This window comes from Pristis pectinata, chromosome 19, assembly GCF_009764475.1.
Source record: "Pristis pectinata isolate sPriPec2 chromosome 19, sPriPec2.1.pri, whole genome shotgun sequence".
NCBI lineage: Eukaryota > Metazoa > Chordata > Chondrichthyes > Rhinopristiformes > Pristidae > Pristis > Pristis pectinata.
In genome coordinates, this window is record NC_067423.1 from 29,843,087 (window position 1) to 29,857,498 (window position 14,412).

The following is a 14,412-nucleotide window of genomic DNA, read 5'->3' on the forward strand; positions in this document are numbered from 1 at the left end:
GTGAAGCCACCAACGAACTTTATGAACAAATTCAGATTCAATTCACAAAGAATTTGTGGATTGTAGGACCAAAGGCCCTCAGATCAACTGCTTTAACCTTGCTGTATTATTCTTGAATGGGTAGACAGCTGGCACACCAAGATGTTGTCTGTGCACCTAAATATATCCATTCACAATATTATTGGCGGACTGAAGGTCACACAGAGGAAACACATCAGTATCCATATTAGTTAGAAGAATATCTCTTAATTAGATTATTCCCATCAAGGTTTGTTTGCCTTGGTTAATAAATACATTGGAAATATGGGGATTGTTTTAATCCCCAAGAAATGGAGTTTCAGACACCCAAACTTTCCCACTCTCAGTTCAATCATTAGTGGGTCAGAAGCCAGGCTGCCAGTCAGTTCCCAGGAAATGGACAGTAAGAGGCTGAATGCCGATGTTTTAATGGTCTTTTAACTGTATCTCCACTTCAACTGAGTTTCCCAGGCCGAAGGAAATGTGGCAGATTAACAGAAGTAAGACGAGATAGGTTCATCAGGTCAGTGCATTACTCCTAGACAAAGAGAAGCAGAAAACATTCCTATTGTGGATTACAAAATAGGAGTGAGTTGATATTTTCTGTTTATTGCCAGATTCATTATAATCAATTGATGATATTTTTGTTCATTTGCACATCAATTGTTCCTTTCTATTCATTAAGCTATTTTTACCCAGAAACTGAGCAGTCAAGTTTTTTATAGTTGGAGGCACAAGAGACTGCAGATGCTGGAATCTGGAGCAAAAAAAAGCAAACATCAGGTCCCTGCAGGGTCTCACCCTGAAACTTCGACCATCCCTTTGCCTCCACAGATGCTGCCTGAGCCACTGAGTCCTTCTAGCAGTTTGTTTTATGCTTTAAGTTATAGTTGTTCACTGGAGTCATGGTCATTGCTGGCCAGCATTTATTATTCATCCTTGATTACCCATGAACTGAATGCTTGCTAAGCCATTTCATTTCTGAATCAACTGTATTGCTGTGGTTCTAGAGTTAAGACAGACTAGGTAAGAATGGTAGCATATCCTTCCCTGTTGTAGATTAATAAACCAGATAGGTTTTTGTGAGGATCTGATGGCTTCATGGTCACTATTATTGATACTACCTTTTTATTCCAGATAATTATGTAATGTAAATTTAAATTCACAGCTTCAAATTTCCAATGGTGGGATTTGAACTCATGCCTCCAGGTTAATAGTGCAGGCCAACAGATAGCAGAATTAGACCACTATACACTATACCTTCATTATGCACAAATAAACAGAGGTTAATTTCTTCTCTCATTTATTAAAGTGGTGTAATTGCCTATTCCTAATTGCCTACCGGAAGATGCTGGTGAGTCCCCTTCAGGGACAGTTGCAGTCTGTGTGGTAAAGATGCTTCTGCAATGCTGTTATAAATATGGGGTGAAAGATTTTTGAGAGGTGCTATCAAAGTAGCATTGGTGAGTTGCTGCAGTGCATTTTAGGAGGCACCTATTTTGCAGCCAGAGTGAGTCATTGATGGAGAGAATGAATATGTAGGGTATGGATAAAGTATGAACTAAACAGATATTTGAGGTTCTTGGGTGCTTTGGAGTGGTCACATCCAAGCTAGTGGAAAGTATATCATTGTACCCTTGAATAGTGTCTTGTAGATGGAAGGGCTTTGGATTCAGCAAGAGATTCTATTTATGCAAGTTTTGGGCAATATTCAGGAATGTACATACACATCCTGTAGGTTTTATCCAGCTACCATTCTGGCAATGTACACACGTAATGATAAAGAATTGGGCATGCTGTCTTGGTATGGTCAAATTGCAAGAATCTTGCTTCTGAGTGATGACTAGTCAGTATCAGTCTTCAACAATGTGACAAACTAGCACTAAATCATATATTCTCTGCCTATAAACTGTAAAGGAGTACATTTTGCCCATTGAGCCCCTACCAACTCGATACAATAGCAATCCATCTGACTCCCTAACCTCTCTCAATAGCCCTGTGTTTTTATTTTCCTTTCAAGTATTAATTCAGCTTCCTTTGGAATGTCAGGGTTGAAGTGCCCCTATTACTCCCTGTGCCAATGCATTCTAGGCTTTACCCATTTGCTGTATATAAAAAAAGAATTTCTCATGTCACTTTTGTCAATCACCTTTGTTGTGTATCCTCCTACTTTTGACCCTTTGCCAGCAGAAGCAATGCTTATTTATCTATTTTGCCCATACCCCTTGTCATTTAATTGCCTCCATCATTTCCCCTCTGAACCTTCTCTTTTCCAAGGACGACAAAACAAGTTTTTCCAGTATGTTCTTGTTACTAAAGCCACGCATCCCTGGACTAATTCTCGTAAATCTCTTTGAACCTCTCCAAGGCCTTTACCTTTCCTACACCATGATGCACAGAACTAGGCACAATACTCCAATTGTGGCTGAAACAGTGTCTTTTATTCATGATTCCCTAGGTCTGGTATAATCCAAGACCTTTTATGGTTTTTTAACTGCTCTCTCAAGCTCTCCCCTCTCTTTCAATGAGAGGACCTCTCTGTTTCTGTATCCCTTTTAGAATTGTGCCCTCTGGTTTATATTGTCATTGGGTATTACTGGTAAAGAAATGTAATTATCTGTGATAATTATGTTTTGAAATCTAATCATTTCTTGAAGAATAATTAACCATGTTTTAACTTTAGATCTGCTTTGATGTCATGTTAGTAATGAACTTTGAAATTCAGCAAAATGGCATTCTGACACAGAGTGGAGCTAAGGCAAAACTGTTTCCTTGGGACTTCTTCTAACCCTCACTGTACCTTCTGTCAAAGTTGCAATGGGAGATCATAAAAAATAGACTGAATATTCTGTACCATGATCTTGAGATGTGATCTCAGCGGCTAATTCCTGCAAGTGCACAATCAGAATGAATAAATTAAATCATGAGCTCTGGTATAATTACACTGCAAGCATTTATTAAATTTGTAGATTAATGGTTTACTTCCCTTTTATGCCATTTATTTAATATAATACCTGCAACATACTTAGGGCTTGAATTTGTCAGTTTTTGTGTTTGGCTTAGTTGAGGAGTCTTTTTGGTTTTCATCAATGTTTGGAAAAATCCAGTTTTTTGGTTACTTTGGGAAAAAAAACTTTGCTTAGGAGGTGCATCAATTTTTGGTCCCTATAAAGCACAACTAAATTTAAAATGCTAACAATAACAATTACAGTCTAGTTCAGGCTTAATTATTGCTTTGATAAGATCTTTGCTTTTTCAAAAATAGAGGGCTATGGGTAAGCCTAGTAATTTCTAAGGTAGGGACATGTTCGGCACAACTTTGTGGGCTGAAGGGCCTGTATTGTGCTGTAGGTTTTCTGTGTTTCTATGTTTCATGCATAATGGAATACAGTACCTTTCGTTTTACTATTGCAGCATTTTCCACCATTGTCATACCACTGACAAATGCACCCCACAAACAAATAGGATTAATTAGTTGTCAATATGACCATTTTGAAAGACACATGCATTCTAGAAGCAAAATTAATGAAAATGTGAATTTTGAATGTTTGACATTTCTTACTGGCAGTGAGTCTTATCTCTGGGAGAAAAAAATATCCATGACGGCCTTTGGGAGTGTGCTTTCATATTTTAATGGTTAAAGCTAAATCAAACTATCTCTAAGACACAGATGGCTTTATTTATACCATTTCTGTTAGATTGCCTAATACAGTGTTCTGATGTGAAGTATTTTTACATAAAAGTGCATGAGGTGTTTTGGGTTAATTTGGGGAGGGGAAAGGCATGATTATTTTTGTTATGATGTGATTTGTTGCAACTTTACATTGACAACAAATGTAATCTCCATCTATTAAATCTCGAAACTGAGATAAAGTTGGTGAACTTTGAGAACATGTTTGGCTTAATTAAGGACAATGTTATGCAACTGTTGAAGGGAAATCAAGTTTGACGAAATTATTAGAGTTGTGTTAAAGTGACTAATTGCATTTACAAAAGAAGTGAATTAGATGTAGTCTGTAATGATTTCCTGCACGTGATTGGCAAGTTGTTTAACAAGAGGTTTGTTGGAAAAATTAATAGATGTGGTGTAAAATAAATGTTGCAACGTGGACATAATGTGCACTGACAGGTAGAAACAAGCTTTGGCGCTTCGCAGGTTGGAGGAAAAAAACACCTCATATTCTGCCTTGGGAGCCTCCAACCTGATGGCCTCAACATAAATTTCTCTAACTTCCAGTAACCCCACCCATTCTTTTTCTCCCCCTTCCCCCTACCCCCACTTCTCCCCTTCCCCCCCGCCTGCCCCCTCCCCCCTCCTTTCCCTCCCCAACCCCTCCTCACCCCTCTCCTCCTCCCCTCCCCTAACCCTCCTCACCCCTCCCCCTCCTCCCTCCCCCTCCCCCTCCCTCCCCCTCCCCCTCCCTGCCCCCTCCTCTCCCCCTCCCTCCTCCTCCCCTCCCTGTCCTCCCCCTCCCTCCTCCTCCCCTCCCCCTCCCTCCTCCCCTCCCCCTCCCTCCTCCCCTCCCCCTCTGCTTCCCCCCTCCTCCCCCCTCTCCCCCTCCCCCTCCTCCTCCGCTTCCCTCCTCCTCCTCCGCTTCCCCCCTCCTCCTCCCTTCCCCCCCCTCCCCTTCCCCCCCCCTCCCCTTCACCCCTTTCCCGCCAACTCTTTTGTCTTCCCTTATTCCTATGGCTCCCTTCCTCCTCCTTGGATGACCTGCCCATCTCCTCTCCTCCCCTCCCCCATCCTTTATTCCATGGTCCACTGCCCTCTTCTACCGGATTCTTCCTCCTTCAGCCCTTTGTCTGTTCTACCTGTCACCTCTCAGTTTATTACATCTTCTCCCCTCCCCCATCCACCTCCCTTCCCCCCCTCACCTGGACTCACCTCTCACCTGCCTGCGTGTGCTCCTCCCCCTCCCCCACTTTTTCTGGCTTCTGCCCTCTTCCTTTCCAGTCCTGATGAAGGGGCTCAGCCCGAAACATCGACTGTTTATTTCCCTCCATGCATGCTGCCTGACCTGCTGAGTTCCTCCAGCACTTCTTGTGTATTGCTGGAGTAAACTGATGTTGCTCAAATTACAGAGACTTTGGAGACTTTGTTGTGTGTGTGTGTGTGTGTGTGTGTGTGTGTGTGTGTGTTAGAGGATGGGGGTGTTATCAAGCTATCAAACCACCTCCACCAAGTGTGGACTTATTCGGGGTAATCAGCATGACTTTGTTCGGGAAGGTCATGTCTAACAAATTTGTTTGAGTTTTTGAGGAGATAATAAAGGTGATTGATGAGGGTAGGGCAATGGATGTTGTCTACATGGACTTCAGTAAAGCATTCAACAAGGTCCCTCATGGCTTAATCCAGAAGATTAAGGCATATGGAAACCATGGACACTTGATAAATTGAACTCAAAATTGGCTTGGCCATAGAAGACAGATGGTAGTGATGGAGGAGTGTTACTCTGACTGGAGGTCTGTGACCAGTCATGTTTTTCAGGGAGCAGTGCTGGGACCTCTGTGATTGTGATATATATAAATGACGTGGTCGAAATAGAGGTGGGGTGATTAGTTGAGTTGTAGATGACACAAAAATTGGTGGAGTTGTGGACAGTGAGGAAGGTTGTCAGAGGATACAGCAGGATATGGGTTAGCTTAAATATAGGTGGAGAAATGGCAGATGGCATTTAATCCAGACAAGTGTGAGGTGTTGCACTTTGGGAGGCAAATATAAGAGGAAAGTATAAGTAAATGGAAGGACTCCTAGGGGCACTAATGTACAGAGGAGTCTGGGGTGCAAGTCCATAGCTCCCTGGCAACACAAGTGGATAGGGTGGTAAAGAAGATATGCAGGCCTTCATCGGTTGGGGCATCGAGTATAAAAGTTGGCAAGTCATGTTGCAATGATGATTGGAAGACCGGAATGGCAGTTCAGGAGATGTTGATGATAGGCCATTGTGGGAATGGGATGGTTATTAAGTGATGACGGGGATAGTTGGTGATGCCTGTGGAAGTCAGTGATGAACGATGGCATGGTGCAAAGTGTTGATTGAGCAGATATTTGAACTGGGAGAAAGAAGTGTTTTTTTTATTCTTTCAAGAGAGGTGGGCTTTGCAGGCTGAGCCAGAATTTCATTACCCATCTCTAGTTGCCCTGTGGTGTGATGGTTAGGAGAGATGAAGGCCAGAGTGACGATCAGGGAGCTGGTAGTGAGGAAAGTGTAGGGAGAGAGTTAATTAGGGGTGTTAGAGTTGTGATTGGCAGGGGGTAGGGTGCAGTGGTGGCTGAGTGATAATTAGGTTGGAAGCTTGGGGGGGCTGGGATGAGATCCGAAAGGTGATGTGGAATTAGCAAGGAGCAAAGGGGCAATCACTAAGGATGAGAAGAAGGGATGGATACCTCGAACTACGATAATGTTGGGAACTTTACCTAGTGCTGGCCCAAGCTTCATCCCTCTGGTTACGACCTTCAGTGTTTGAAGCAGGAGCTGGTAGTGAGCCCAGAGGGCATGTTAGCATTCTGCGCACTTGATATCTTTTGATTTCAATTGAGAGCTGCATGCTGAATGACTACACTCTGCAGACCTACAGCCTCCTTGTTAACACAGATGCATAGAGTAGCTAGATCAAAAGTACAGAGGCACGCTGCACAAATGAAGCACACATTGCTTCAGAAACATTGCTCTATGGTTGACAATTTCTTGGTGATGAGTAGTCATTGGTTTAAAATTTGAGCAAAAACAATTCTGATAAGGTTTGTTAGAGCATGGAACATGGACATTGGTGAAGGAACCTTACATTTGTAAAGTGAAAATTTTGAAAATATTTTGAACACAGAAATTTTTCTTTGTTTGTTCCAGCAAAGAACTGGTGCACTGAAATGGCCTCCTTTGCTGCAAATGTCTTTTCCTCTATGAAAGCAATGCATTTGTATTAAATACGTATCTGGAAAATACTAGCATGCATGAATGTGTTATAAATACAGACCCTGTAAATACTGGTTTGTAAGTAATATTTTCCTACTGAAGTGCAGACACTGCAAATACCAACATTTTCTAGGACATAATTTTTTGGCTGGCTGCCATAGAGCCTCTTATAATGAGAGCTGACTGTGCTTTCATGTTAAGGTAGCATGAAAATCACTTTCCATTTTGAAAGACAGGAAACCACAAGTCATTTTTTGTCATAATGAAATCATGTGGTGGTACATGTTTGTGAACATAAAAGAGTTTGCCAATTATTTTTTCACAAAGGCTGTGCTCCATTAAAATGTTCCTACCTCACTAATATTAGCAGACTGCTCATTCAATTCATGGTTCTATTCTGAGCTGCAGAGTAGTACTGACCAGGAAAAAACATTCTGGATTTTATAAATAATTTCATTTTGAAACACATACTTGTTTCTAAATTTAAGTGGGATGCAAGTCACTTTGGCAGAATAAGCTGGATGTAAGAATTGCACTCTGGATCTGGTAATGCGTAACATTTTTAATTTGATAGAAGTGGGAATTGCCAATCTTGAATCCAGGGTTTATATTTTCAAGCACTAATGTAATCCACCATTCAAATGTAGGTAGAAGAAAACCTTAAGTCCATATACTGTATCTTTCAAGCAAACTATGCTGCAAAGGTAAGTGAAAAAGCACACAGTTTATCAGATTTTAATGTGTAAACTGAAACTGATTCCAGTGATGCAAGGATAATGTATAAAAGGAAAGGCCAAGGGGAAAAATATACACCTGGGAGTGAAGGCTGTTTGGGGTAAGAGGAAAGTGGGTGTGTGGAACTGTGCTGGATATATCACAGGAATCAATATTTAAGATAAATTGGTCACAGAAAGTGAAAGACAGAAGCCCAGCCAGCATAATATGGGGAACTGTAAGCTTATCTGCTTTAGTCAAGAGAATAGAAAAGTAGAACATTGTTTAAATGGAGACCACAGAATACTAGCACAAAGGGATTAATGAAACACAGAAGGTTAGCATGCAAGTACAACAACTAATTAGATAGGTAAATTGTATGATGAGCTTTATTGGAAAGGGGGATGAAGTTCAAAATTAGAGAGTTGCTATTACTATGCCAAAATTTAGTGAGACCACAGTGTACAGTTTTGGTCTTCTTATTTAAGGAGGGATATCTTTGCATTGGAGGCAATTCAGAGAAGGTTTACTAAGTTCACTGGGATGAAGGGATTGGCTTATGAAGAAAGGTTGAGCACATTGGACTGAAACTCATTTGAGTTTAGAAGAATGATTTATCATTTTACTAAAACATGTACCTTGACAAGGTGGATGCTAAGAGGACATTTTTGCCTCTGGGCCAATCAAGAACTAGGGAGCAGAGTTTCAGAGTTGTGATCATCCATGAAAAATGGAGGGGAAGGTATTTCTTTTTTCAGAGCGCTTTGAGGCTACATCATTCCATATACCCAAGAATGAGATTGATGAATTTTTGTTGTAAGATGGTTATGTGGAACAAGCAGGAAAGTGGAATTGAGAATAAAATCAGATTGGCCATGATTTTATTGAATGGTGGAATATACTTAGAGAGCCATATAGCTTATTCCTATGTATATTTATTTTGTTCTTATGTTCAGGAGAAAAGTAGATGAGTAGGGATGGGGGCATCAGCCAAAGATGTGCTAAGGCACAGATAACATTAGATGTGAATTCTATTTGTGGTGAAGGTGGTAGGTAGTAGACACGTTAGGTTTTTTACAAATGTAACTTGAGGCCTAACACCAGTGCGAAGCCCTCTTGGTGAATTTGTTTGCAAATGACCAAAGCAAATGCCATGTCTGCTGAGATCAGAGTTCACGGTTGCTTGGCAGCAACACCACTGGTGATCAAAGGGATTGCTGAAGCTGCCACCATTAAAGGAATTTTAATTTCTTTTAAATTCGCCTTATGGCTTGAGATGAAAATCATTGCTCACCACTTTCAAATTGGTACCTTGTTCCCTGGAGCACTCCTGATGTTACTTTCTCTCATAGGATATCAAGGGATATGTGATTTATTTAGAGTGACTGGACAAACACATGGCAGATGCAGTGTGCCGTGGATAAATGTGAGGTTATTTGCGTTGATAAAACAGCAAGGCATGGTATTATTTCAATGTTATTAACTTGGAAAATATTGATCTACAAAGAGATCTGGGTGCCCTTGTATATCATTTACTGAATGTAAACATGCAAGTGCACCAAGCAGTTAAGGTTGCAAATAGTATGTTGGCCTTCTTTGCAAGAGGTTTCGAATATAGGGGGAAGGATGTTTTAGTTCCGTTTTAAAGAGCCTTGGTGAGACTCTGCCTGGAATATTGTGCAGTTATCATGTCCTTACCTAAGAAAGGGTACATATGCCACAGAGGGAGTACAACAAAGGTCTACCTGATGCAGAAAGAACTTTTGGAAATAGGACTCACAGTCTCAGGATATTGGGTATGACATGCAAGGCTGAGATGAGAAGAAATTTCTTCACTTGGAGGCTAGTAAATCTGTGAAATTCCGTACTGTTTTGGAAGCCAAGTTGCTGAATCTACTTAAGAAGGAGATGGAATGATTTCAAGACCCAAATCAATCAAGAGGTATAGGAGAACAGGAGTATGGTATTGAGGTTGAGGATCCATCATCACTCATTGGGTGGTGGAGCAGGGTCAAATGGGTTGAATGGCTTGTACCTGTTCCTATTTTCCTGTTCCTAGGATCATTGAGTTGGCCCAGAGGCTGCATTTGCCAATAATGAACAAGTGATGAGGCCTATTTCCATGGCTCTGCCACCAATATGTACTGTGGACAACACCCGAAATATCTCCCTATTTGAGTTATTCCACCTCCTAGCCTCATGTGGCTTTTGTGATCATAAACAATGCATTATGTTTTTTAATGAAAAGTAAATGGTCAATATAAAATTCATAAGCATTATGCAATAGAAAAAATTTAGTTCAAAATATAGAGAAAAGGCAGAGTTATCATTTATTTAAATGGAAGAAGGAAATCAAAGGTGGGAATAAATTTACAATTGAAAGGTAGTTTCCATAGAAAATAGCGGATCCATGTTGACATATCAGTACAGGATGTGTACAGCTGTGCATCACTTTTAATTAGGGAATAGTATTTTCAGATTTAGAGGTTTAAGAACTCCTATGGTAAAACTGATTATCCCACAGCTCACTGAACAATTGCAAGTGTTAGTTTCTCACTGGGTGAATTTCATTAGTTAGCAGCAGTTGTTGACATTACAATCTTGCTCATCTCCTTTGGTGCTTCACTGACAAATCATGAACGGTTTGCTCCAAGTTGTTTCCATGGGGGATATAGTTGAGACATTTTAGGTAACTGGCAAATTATTTTAGTTGAATAAAATCTGTCATGAGATTCAAGTACATATAACTGTAATATCACATGCTGAAGGCATCAGAAGAAGGAGTACATCTACTCTGATGCTGAAACGTCAAGACAACGAAGAATGATGCTTGTGGCTCTTTGCTGCCCCCAGTGGTGGTGGATCTCCAGTAATACCAGATGCAGAACATGTTTGAAAGTACTTAACAATTGCATGTTTTCTAGTTTTGTCTTTCTTACATTTCACAATTCTGTGTGATAAATAAGTTTGGTTGCACTGTGCCCAGGATAGTTTTGTTTTTCTGAAATTTGTCTTTGTCTCCATTTCACTTAAGAGGCACAGGTTCATCAAATTAAAAAATCAACAACATCTACAAGTCAATTTTCAACCTCCATTCTTTCCAAGTTTGTCACCCAGGTTGAGAGAAAACAATGAATCCCATGATTACTCACCCTATCTCTTTGTTGCTTTCACCATTCATCGTAGACAAGGATCGAGAAATTCCAGTGCACCCAATGTAGATGGTGTTACCATTTGGTGTGTGCCATTTCAGTTCTGGGCTGCCTATAGCACTTTTCAGCAGCACCTAAGCCTCAAGGCACCTGGTGCTACTAAAAGAGTGTTGCATTTTTTTTTGGGTGTAATGGAATATCTGCTCCAACGATTGAGGTCTGGGGGCTTGGGGTGAAGTTGAAGGCAGGTTTGAGATGGAGTCAGTAGCTGGAGACAAAGAATTAGGGCTGGAGGTCAGGTTTCTGAGTGACTGTGGTGGAGAAAACTTAATGGTAGTGAGAAAGGGATGAGATTTAGGGCCTGAGATCAGGTTAGCGATCTGTTGGTTAGTAGGAGGGAAGGGGTGGATTGAGTGGAGATTGAGGTCTCCATCAGGGGCCTCAGGCAATGGCTGGGTCAGTTGCCTGGTCGAATCAGATCTTCAGACAGAGAAGGGTGTTCTTGCTTGGAGGAAATTAGAGAGTCTGGTCCACTGGAGGCCTCAGACATGGGAGAATTGGAGGGTCTGGGCCCTAGGGTATCAGGAACAAGACTGGTCATTGGGATAGAGAGAGGGGTCAGGGCAGAAGGATCAAAGGTAAATATGGACGTCTTCCAGGAGTCCCAATTCAGAACAGTGTTATGAAAGCTACTTGACGAGAGAGAGAGAGAGACTATGATGGTCGCTCCTGGGACATCTTAGTGTAATTTCTCCCCATGTGCTACATACATGAAGTTCCATGGGGAATGGTGCCATCCTGAGTGCAACAGATGATGAAACTGCATCAGATGGGCAAGAGTGAAATCACTCCAAGTCACTTGAATTTTCCAAATGCTGCCAGGTGACCCAATAATAGTTATGGTCATTCTTAACTCCAGATAGTCAATTTTCAACCACATAATGCAGCATTATTGCAATTGAATTTCTAAGGCAATTTGTTTTTAATCAATCATCCAATGTATTAGAAATTGTGATATTACTGTGCTTCCTGTGAAAATGTTTGTTTCAATGTAAAAACACTAATAGATCTTTGTCAGTGGAAAAAAAACTGCTTTGCAGCATTTTTATCTGACTTAAATGTGTGCACTAACTCAGTGTTATCATATTATATTAATTTCTTTATCCTCCAATCTTTAATGATACCGAAACCGCCAGGTTTGTTTTTGAGTCATTATATTTAGATTGCTTCTCCCTGTCAGCTTATTTTTTGCTGAGAGTGTTTTATTTGAACAGAACATTGGGATTTATAGCACATGTTTCATTGTTCTATATTGCATGATTTCTGAGCAGCTCTTATTGCAGCTGTCAGTTGGTATGTCAGCTTTTGATTGCATTGTATGAGGAGGGTCATTTTCTAATAGTAGATTGTAAACCAATTCTTAAGCTTGCTTTCAAGTTTCATAATGTTGAAACTAACAGGGTCAATAGTTCTTCATTTATTACTTTTTCCAGGTTAAATAGTTCACTTGAGTTACTGAAAATATACAATTCCTAGTCATTCCCAATACAACGTTGATAAAATTGTTTAGCATGGCAGATATATCCAACCCAGTCACGTATACAAAGTATCTAAAGCTTTGTGGTGAGGACATCAGAGTAAGAATGACTGTAATGTAGTAACTAAATGAGGAGACCAATGATAGCACTAATAATGACGTCTGACCACCTTACATGTATAGCTTGAACCTTGAAGTTAACTACTCACTGGAATTCACTGCTGAGCATGTATGATATAGTACATTTTCAATGCATTACGGGGTTTTAATGCAATCATTGGAGGTATTTTCCATTTATCCTACTTCCTCTGAGACCTCTTAGGGAAAAGAAGTACAGATTTTAACAGAAAGGGAATTTTGACGAACAAGCCCCCAACTCATATATGTTTAAGAATTCTTCTCCGGTAGGTAATGCTAAATGGACAAAAAAGCAACCCAACTATGTTGAACTCAGCCTTTGAAATGTATTTCATTGAATTTAATGGAATTAATTTCAGATGCAGAAGCCGTTGCTCTTATATAGTCTGTTTAGTGTTATTGATTGGGATGAATTCCTAGGCAACAACCTAACAGATAGTTGGAGTAGAACTACATTATAGTTATAAGCATAATATATTTTAAAAAATCCACACCATCATACATTATTGATGACTATCGGCATATCACTATATAGCTCATGAATGTCAAGGGAAAAAGGAAGTGACTTGCATTAATATAATGTCTTACATAGAACTGGGTCATCACTTCATGCTTTCCAGCGAATTTGAAGTTAAGTCACTGCTGTGATAGAGAAACAATGTTATGGCATGACATATTTATTATAATAAATGGAAAAATAAATCCATTATTTACTTATATATCAATTTTGTAGAACTTTAGTCTTAGAAATTAAAGTTTTAGTGTATAGGACTGTAGTTCAAGTTTAGTTCTGATATTCATGAAGTCTTAGCAATAATTGTAACCAGCGGCAATACACTTGGCAGCATATCCCATAACATGCATCATTCAGTTTTCCTATTCTTTTTTCATCTTCTGAAGCTAGTGATCGATGTTAGGGTCTGGCTCCCTGTGAATTGATGGCATTCCAGAACTATCAGCAGGCCTTGGCACACTATGGGGAGGGTCAATCCAATACAAGATTGACTGTTGCACTTTGAGGATGACAGAGTATGATCATGTGCAGGCAGACTTCCACGGTCCAAGTTCACCTGAGGTCAATTGTACCCCTGTTTCTGCCTAGATGGGTTCTGTGAATCCAGCACAGACTAGAATCGAATAAATTCAGTTAACTCATTTGTTGACATTGTCATCAGCAAAGCTGCTGAAAAATTGCAGCTGCTTTTTAATCACACAAGCTGCAGAGGTTGTCCTCTTGTGAAAAATCACATATCTCTGTTAACATCCCAGTTTGGCTTACCATTTCCATTCTTTCTGGCTCCTATGATTCTTTAAGGCAGTGGTTCCAAAGCTTTTTGAATGAAAGTTTCACTCTTCAAATTAGCTCCCCATAAATGCCTGACAATGACATTAGCTGCTCTTTGTAAGTAGCTGTGGCTGACTGGAGGATTCTCCGAGACTGCAGGCAGCCCTATGGTTTCGGCAGCCTGTGCACCGAGTATACTTTTATTGATTTTTACTTTGTGAACATTCTGGCTCAATCACCTCAATATTATTAACACCTCACAATTCCCAGTATTCCTTGGAGCCCTGCCCAGGTTTGGAACCACTGCTCTAAAGGATTGCCTACTTTGGGTGAGAACTTCTGATTTCTGTATAGTTTTGAAAGATTAAGATCCCTGCACCTCCAAAAAGAGGCTAAAGAATGTGTGAAAACTGAATGTGGTAATAGTGGAAAGACGACCTTTTGTTTTGTAAAATCTTGTAAGCATATTACTGATGAACATGCAGTATTTCCTCCCTAGCTAAATTTTAAAAATAGTTGATCTTCCCTGCGCAACCTCAAAGAAGTGTCATTGCAAATCTAATGATGTGGTACTTGTTAACATCCAAACTGCAGCTTTGTGAAGAACATTATTATATGTGTGATGAGAACAATTTGGGCTTTTATATGTTGTGA

At 40.3% G+C, this 14,412-nt stretch overlaps 1 protein-coding gene across 14 annotated transcripts in view; it reads left to right on the forward strand.

Moving 5' to 3' along the window:
- Positions 1-14,412, forward strand: part of anks1b (ankyrin repeat and sterile alpha motif domain containing 1B) — a 609,252-nt gene that overhangs the window by 317,935 nt on the left and 276,905 nt on the right. The gene's annotated exons all lie outside the window — the stretch shown is intronic.